This window comes from Mandrillus leucophaeus, unplaced genomic scaffold, assembly GCF_000951045.1.
Source record: "Mandrillus leucophaeus isolate KB7577 unplaced genomic scaffold, Mleu.le_1.0 Scaffold152, whole genome shotgun sequence".
Classification (NCBI taxonomy): domain Eukaryota; kingdom Metazoa; phylum Chordata; class Mammalia; order Primates; family Cercopithecidae; genus Mandrillus; species Mandrillus leucophaeus.
In genome coordinates this window covers 2,849,693-2,857,833 of record NW_012101499.1, presented here as the reverse complement: position 1 = coordinate 2,857,833, position 8,141 = coordinate 2,849,693, and the positions used below count along the sequence as shown (strand labels likewise).

Here is an 8,141-nt window from a genome sequence, read left to right as displayed (position 1 = left end):
ACTGCACTCCAGCCTGGGGCACAGAGCAAGACACCGTCTCAAAAAAAAAAAAAAAAAGAAAAATTAGCCGGGTGTGGTGGCGCATACCTATAGTCCCAGCTACTTGAGAGACTGAGGAGAAAGGATTGCTTGAGCCTGGGAAGTTGAGGCTACAATGGGCCGTGATCACCTCGCTGCACTCCAGCTTGGGTGACAGAGTGAGAGACACCGTTAAAAACATTAAAAAAAAAAAAAAGAAAGAAAGAAAGAAAATGATATAAAATGCTTAATCGACACATTAAATTGCATCCATATTTTGACATGGTTGCCAAAAAAGAGTATATTTGGACATATTAAGTCTATATAAACAGAAGGCACTAATTTTATAAGTGTGTACATTTAGAGCTCTTGATATGTGAATACAGCATTGAATGGATCAAAGATTATTGCTGTCTTTGCAAATCTTCAAACTGACAGAACCTTTTGGAAAAATTTACGGCAAGTTTGTCTTTTTTTACAAGCAATGTTTCTATAAATCCTACCAAAGTGCTATGAATAAGGCTGTAAATCACTTCACTGGCTTGAGTAATGGGACTTTTATTTCATGAAACCATGCCAGGAAACCTAGAGGCTTTCATTGATATTGAATCTTCTGTAATATTTAATACCTATCCAACTCAAAAAGATGAATTTTGATACTGACTGAAAATATTTTTACTATAATTTTTGCTGAAAGGAAAATAAATAGAAATCAATGGTGTTAAGTTGGATGGTCTGAAAGCAGTTCATTAGTCATCAGAAGAGAAAAAAAATTAGAAGCAATAGAAAGTAAATCAATGAGAATATAAGTTCAGATTTTATCTGTAATTATGATTGGTACATCCATTCCTAATGGATGAATACTGCTGACTGCTGACATTTTTCCGTCTTGCTTGATGTTTATTTGACAAAACAGAAAGAAACTCTTTTGAATGTTTTAGTCTTCTTTTCAATTATTAGGTTGGTACAAAAGTGATTGCGGTTTTTGCCATTATTTTGGGGTCAACTAATATATTCAAATATTCTTACAGGGAAATGCTGTAGAACCTGGTAGCCAACTGCGTAAAATCTCAATAGCCAGCTGGGCGCGGTGGCTCACGCCTGTAATCCCAGCACTTCGGGAGGCCGAGGCGGGCGGATCACAAGGTCAGGAGATCGAGACCACGGTGAAACCCTGTCTCTACTAAAAATACGAAAAAACATTAGCCAGGCGTGGTGGCGGGCGCCTGTAGTCCCAGCTACTCGCGAGGCTGAGGCAGGAGGATGGCGTGAACCCGGGAGGCGGAGCTTGCAGTGAGGCGAGATCGCGCCGCTGCACTCCAGCCTGGATGACAGAGTGAGACTCCGTCTTAAAAAAAAAAAAACAACAAAAACAAACTCAATAGCCAGTGAGTCGTGTGGGAAGAAAAGTGTACGTGTTATACAAAAGCTAAATTTTCACATGCTGGCAAAATGAGTGACGCATACACTACCAGGAGGCACCTCCATGATATTCAGTTAGGAACCTGATTGACATTCCAAGCATTGAGTTTTGCAAATGCTCTTTAGTGTTACCAATCTTTTGCTTCAGGTAGTGACAGAACCTAAACGAAATTGGTCCAGGCATAAAATAAATTAGGCTAAAGGCAAAAGTAAACCTGTAATGCCAGATCACTGGTCAGTGACTTTTAAGTGCTTATTTGCACACTGCCTGTTTTTACAAGGAATTTAATGCATTCAATACCACAGGGCACAATACATGAAAATGGGGCGGGGGGTGGAAAAACCTGAGTCAGAGGGAAGGTAGGACTAGAGAAGAAGGATGGGCAAAACCCCAGGTGACGGCACTGTAAACCTGGGCTCACAAACTCCTAGTTCAGATGGCCAGGCAGGTAATGGGAAGCCCCTCATCTTTAAAACTTTGCAGTGCAAAAGGGCTGGGAGACTGGAGAAATCTTGGGAGAAGGTATCTGAGAGGTACTGCAAATCACTCACAGTTCAGCAGGAAGTGAGTAATGTGCATTTGCTATTTTGTTTGTGAATATTCATTTCTGCTCTGAAAAGGAAGAAAAATAGGATGGAGGAAACTCATAGGATGTGTTAAGCATAGATAAGGAAGTTAGGGACCTACCAGACCAAGAAGACAGCAAATCTTCATGATGCAATAAATACTGTGTGCCGGAAGCATAATGAGGCATTCCATATGCAGGAAGTCTTAATTCACCGCCCATTGATGATGCCCATTCTGGCTCCACCTGTTCTCTGCCCAAGAAACAAGTGAACAAAACAAAACCCTTTAGCTGCTCATCAGATCAACTGGCAAGCTCCAGCTACTGGCCAGCCATTCTTGCCCCTCTGTATTTGCTTGGGTTCATATGCTACTGTTCCAAGGTTCTGCCACTAGTACTCTCCTTTTCAATCCTGCACACCCTGTCCTTAGGTGGCCTCACCCCCTTCTATGCCTGCAGCCCCCCTGGAGTATACGCCAGACTCACTTTCTCCCCATCCCTCAGGTGCCCATCACCCATCTCCCAGACATCTCCTGGACGTCATCTAGATGCCTCATGGGTACCTCAATCTTCGTAATCCTAAGACTGACCTCATCTTCTCTCCCCAAACTGCATGTATATCTGTATTTCAGCCTACATGGCAGTAAGATGTATTTAATCACTCAACCAAAACTTAGGGTGTCACCCTGACTCTGTTTTTTTCCTCGGGTACTGAGGTCCCAGGTCCTGTGATTTCTACCTCCTTAAAGCATCTCGTTATTTTTCTATACCCACCTTTTGTGCTAAATTAGCACTAATTAGCTATCTTCAGAGTGATACAGCCACACGCTGAGCATGATGGACAAGGACCTTCAAGCTCTACCTTGGTTCACCCCTCCATCTCATCCGAGTTCTGGGCATGACGGAAGAGACCCTTCTCCTTTCCACTCTTGCCTCTTGCCATTTCCTTGCCTTGGTTGTGATTACCTACAGATGCCTGAATGAGTCATAGTCTTTCTCATATCCAGGATTGTACCCTTACTCTTTTCCTCTGCCTAGATGCCCTCCTTTCCAACCCCCACTGTCCCGCAACCCACCACCCCAATTATCCACCATTTCATCTTGCTTACTCTTAATCTCTTTTCAAATTTTTCATGAGATGTCAGCTTCTCTAGGAAACTTCCCTGAAATCCCAGCCTTCCCTCCACCTTCACCCTCCGCTGGCCCTTATCTGAATTAAGCACCCTGCCTGTTTGTTTTCATCGTCTTCTGAGACTCCTCTCTCATTACGCTGTCACTTAGGGGTCCAGAGGGCAGAGATGGAATGCTCAAATTAGGACGATTCAGGGAGGTATGGGAGAGGTGCACGGGGACCATAAGGGATGGAGCAGGAACCCAAATTAGTAATAGCAGAGCTGGCACCAACCCTAGGCTCGAAGAGACAGAGGAGAGAGAGTAGTTACCAAAACCCAGAAAGAGAAAACCGTGTAAAATAGGGGATGTGGTGAAGAGCAGCAACCTGTGTTTGGCTGTGAACTGAGGCAATCTTGCAGGGAGGAGAGCAGAGGAGTGACTATCTTGGCTTCACGCTCCTTCCTTCTCCTTCATCTCATGTCAGGTGCCCCATTGGCTAAACCTAACAGCAACCAGAGGACAAGGAACGCGTTAAAATAATCTCACAGCTCAGAGAGTAGATTAGATGTAGAGCGACAAATGGATTATATTTAGCACAATCGCAGGTCTATTTGTTGATCCGTCTCCCTCATCAGGCTGAGTTACCTGAGGACAGAGAATGTGTCTCTTATATCTGCATCCCTAACATCTGGTGGACACTAGATACTCAAGAAATGCTTATGGATGAGATCAGAGAAGATGGTAAATTGGGCATTAGATGGAAGTTTGTGCTTTCTGAGCCTGCCACATGCTTTCTGGAGAATACAAGGCAAAATGAGAAACAGAATGAGCTCTATACTTTTGTCTGATAAAAGAAAATATGATCTGGTGAGAAGAAATGAATGGTTTTAGCACTCAATGCTGGGAGGAACTGGGATCAGTCACGTGGCTGCCTCTGTCAGAGGCTCTCAACTGCATAATGGACAGAATCTTTAACAGTGAAACCACAACGCAGAAGCATTCTTAAAAATATTAGCCCTTGATAAAACCAAAGCCATGTTACAAAAAACCAACCAAAAGGTTGAACTGAATTAATATGGTCCACTTTGAGCTGAGAATAGCTTGCAAGAAAATGGTTGTCTCAGACTTCGAGTCTGACCTCCTACATAAACCTTCAGTGCAATCCTCCCTGTATTGTCTTTTCTCTCGTCAGCCAAAAGATGGAAAGGATCAATTGAGGAACTTATACTGGAGGAGCACGGATTCATTAGATGGCAGAAACCTGGGTTTCTGAATGACTGCTGTGGAACTGATCTCTGCCTACACCCTGCAAACTTTTGTACTGAGAGCAAGTAACACATTTTTAATGTGTTAAACCTCTGAGATCTGTTGGGTCTTATAGCAACAGTTATTTTACCCTACTACAGCTGTAAAATAATGTTCTAAAATCTACACTTGGGTTTGTTTAAAATATTATCACCATGATTATTATAATTATAATCCATAGTCCATATCATAATCAATTATTTTTATAGAAGTCCTTCTCAACTGACATCTCATAATTTGTGGCTTCTTACACTGTTGCCTTCTATGTGTGAGATGCCTCTCTGAGTCTTTTTTGCTGGGACATGATAGAAAAGAAAATATCCAACATTCTGATGTATTTTATAATGTACAAAGTCCTGTTTCACGCATTATCTCTTTAGATTGCCCCAATAAGCCCGAGGAATATTTAAGAGTCTATAATCATCCTCATTTCACAAGTGGTGAAACTCAGACATTTACATATAAAGTGGAAAAACCACTAATTTATTTATTTATTAAATAAAAAACTCACTAATTTATTTAAAGATTAATTGAGAGAATAACTTTGTCTGTCTGGAACCAGGTATGTGTTGAGAGTTAAGTTTTCTTAATTTTTCTTTTTAAGAAGATAGTCTATGGCTACATAACAAACCACCCTGAAGTAATGACTTAAAACATTAAAAGTCATTGATTTTGCTCACAGAACTTGAACTGGAAGATAAAAACAGCTGCGAGTGAGGGTGGGGCTGGATAGCTGGCTTCTTTGGGCATCTCTCGTTCTTTCTGTGGTCTTGTCACATGTCTCTACATGCAGCCCTAGGGTAATCATGACAGCTGAAGGCTTTAGAGTGGGTGGAGGGGGAGAGGGAGGGAGGGAGAGAGAGAGAGAGAGAGAGAAAAAGAGAGAGAGAGAGAGAGAGAGAGAAGCAAGCAGGCAGAAGCTCTAATGCCTTATGACCTAACCTTGGAAATAAATTACACTGCGCCACTGCTACTACCTTTCCTTAGAAGCAAGCAGATAGGGTTGGTGCATATTTGAGAGGGGAATTAGACTTCACCTCTTGATTGGGAGAGTGTAAAAGAATTTGTGAATATGTTTTTAAATGACTACATTTCCCCTTTCTTTTTTTTTTTTTTTTTTTGAGACGGAGTCTCACTCTATTGCCCAGGCTGGAGTACAGTGGCCCAATCCAGCTCACTGCAAGCTCTGCCTCCCAGGTTCATGCCATTCTGCTGCCTCAGCCTCTCAAGTAGCTGGGACTACAGGTGCCCGCCACCACGCCTGGCTAAGTTTTTGTATTTTTAGTAGAGACGGGGTTTCACTGTGTTAGCTAGGATGGTCTCGATCTCATGACCTCGTGATCTGCTTGCCTCGGCCTCCCAAAGTGCTGGGATTACAGGCGTGAGCCACTGCGCCCGCCTCACATTTCCCCTTTCTAAAATGCTTGTCTAAATTGGTGCACACGTGAAGCTCGGGTGTTAGTGACTCATCCAAGATTATTAACCTGTTAAATGGTTCCACCAATACTAGATCTAATTTTGTGACTCCAATTTTCATGCCCTTTCTCACTACTCCAGATAATCTCCAGTGAACATCGTTGTCCATTATGGTAATTAAGACATTCTAGCTGCCAAATAGATTCAATCCTTTTAATTGCCTTGAAAAATGTATTTTTCTTTTTGTTTTGCAGAAAATAAATATTACCCATATGGCGGTCATCCACAAACACCTTCCAAGTTTATCCCAAACATCTGTGTTTTAATTTTTTTCTCCCAACAGATGTATTCATTTGCATTTTCCCAGATAAATCATTCTTATTTTTGTTGTTATTTTTGACTGTATTTCTCACCTCTCAAGATCCTTTTGTATTAATTACCAAGCCCACCGCTTAAGCTAATACAATCTCCCAATATGAGGACTTCCTCTTGATTCCTGTGTGCCCTTCCTGTGGGTCATTAATGCAATGTTATTTAAGACTAGGATTTGGCTGGGCACAGTGGTTCACACCTGTAATCCCAGCACTTTGGGGGGCCGAGCCGGGAGGAGGATCACCTGAGGTCAGGAGCTCGAGACCAGTCTGGCCAAGGTAGTGAAACCACGTCTCTACTAAAAATACAAAATTAGCCGGGCGTAGTCACATGCCTGTAATCCCAGCTACTGGGTAGCTTGAGGCAGGAGAATCGCTTGAACCTGGGAGGAGGAGTTTGCAGTGAGCTGAGATTTCACAACTGCACTCCAGCCTAGGCCACAAGAGCTAAACTCTGTATCCAAAAAAAAAAAAAAAAAAAGACTAGGATTTGGATTTGCCGTAAGGCTTGAGGGGCAGTCTTGTTTTGTTTTGCCTTGTTTTCAAGAGGCCAAAATCTTCACACTTGAAAATTTCTGTTGAACCACAGAGATCTGAACCAACTCAGTTTAGAAAGCCTGGGGATTTGAACAACGGTGTGGATGGGAAATCTCTTCATCTGTCAGTTTTCATCATTCTAGGCAGTAAAATAGATTTCCCTTTAGGAGTTTTTCTCCGTTTGGGGTTCACCAGCAGTGGGATGTGGGGAATCAACCCTTCTTCGTCCCCACCCAAACATTAGGTGGGAGCATGGGGTGGGAAGTAGAGAAAGTGGACAGAGGTCTCCAGTGGATATGGGATCTTTGTGTAGACCAGAACAGTCTTCAGAAATCTCATGCAAGCCACATAGGTACTGTTATATTTTCTAGTGGCCACTTTTTAAAAAGTAAACAGGTGAGGCCGGGCGCGGTAGCTCACGCCTGTAACCACAGCACTTTGGGAGGCTGAGACGGCCGGATCACAAGGTCAAGAGATGGAGACCATCCTGGCCAACACAGTGAAACCCCGTCTCTACTAAAAATACAAAAATTAGCTGGGCATGGTGACGCGTGACTGCAGTCCCAGCTACTGGGGAGGCTAAGGCAGGAGAATAGCTTGAACCCTGGAGGTGGAGGTTGCAGTAAGCCGAGATCGCGCCACTACACTCCAGCCTGGTGATAGAGTGAGACTCCGTCTCAAAAAAAGAAAGTAAACAGGTGAAATTAATTTTAGTAATATATTTTATTTAACCCAATGTATCCAAAATACTATCATTGGAACGTGTAATGAATATAAAAATATTCATGAGATACTTTTCATTCTCCTATCCATACTGTCTTGGACTCTAACGTGTATTTTACACTTACAGCACAATTAATTTGGGACTAGCTACATTTCATCTCAACAATAGCCAAGAGCATATTGGATAGCACAAATAAATTCTTCGTCTCTGTTGCTTCTTTGGGTCTGGGAGACCTTTCTTCGGATTGCAAACCTTTTTGCTTTCAAACCTCGGCTCCAACACCAGTCCGGCAGAGGAACCCGGTCTAATGAGGTCCGCTCCCTTCCTGCCATTCTCTATTCCATTAACCTGTTTTGTGGTAAACATAGGACTGATCCTCCAAGATTACCTTATTAATTAGCTTACATATTTATTATTTATCTGTCCCACCAGAATGCAGGTTTCCGGAGGGCAGGGATTTTTAAAAACCTGTTTTGTTCTGTGATTTTCCCATACTGAGCACCGTGCCCGGCACAAGCTGGGATCCCAGTACGCATCCCGGGGCGAAAGAACCGTGTTTCCCTGGAACTCAGGCAGAGGGCAGCTTAGCAGTGTGTCACAGGTGGGGCGCCCGCACTGGCTCCCAGGCCGGCGTGGGTGTGGGGCGAGTGGGTGTGTGCGGGGTGTGCG

At 43.1% G+C, this 8,141-nt stretch overlaps 1 protein-coding gene across 1 annotated transcript in view; it reads left to right on the top strand.

The window, feature by feature from the left end:
- Positions 1 to 7,709: 7,709 nt before the first annotated feature.
- The window catches only part of DAPK1 (death-associated protein kinase 1), a 229,796-nt gene continuing 229,364 nt past the window's right edge, over positions 7,710 to 8,141 (top strand). Inside the window, exon 1 of the mRNA XM_011975208.1 lies at positions 7,710 to 7,784. The gene's annotated coding sequence lies outside the window, so the exon portion shown is untranslated. The remainder of the gene's footprint in view (positions 7,785 to 8,141) is intronic.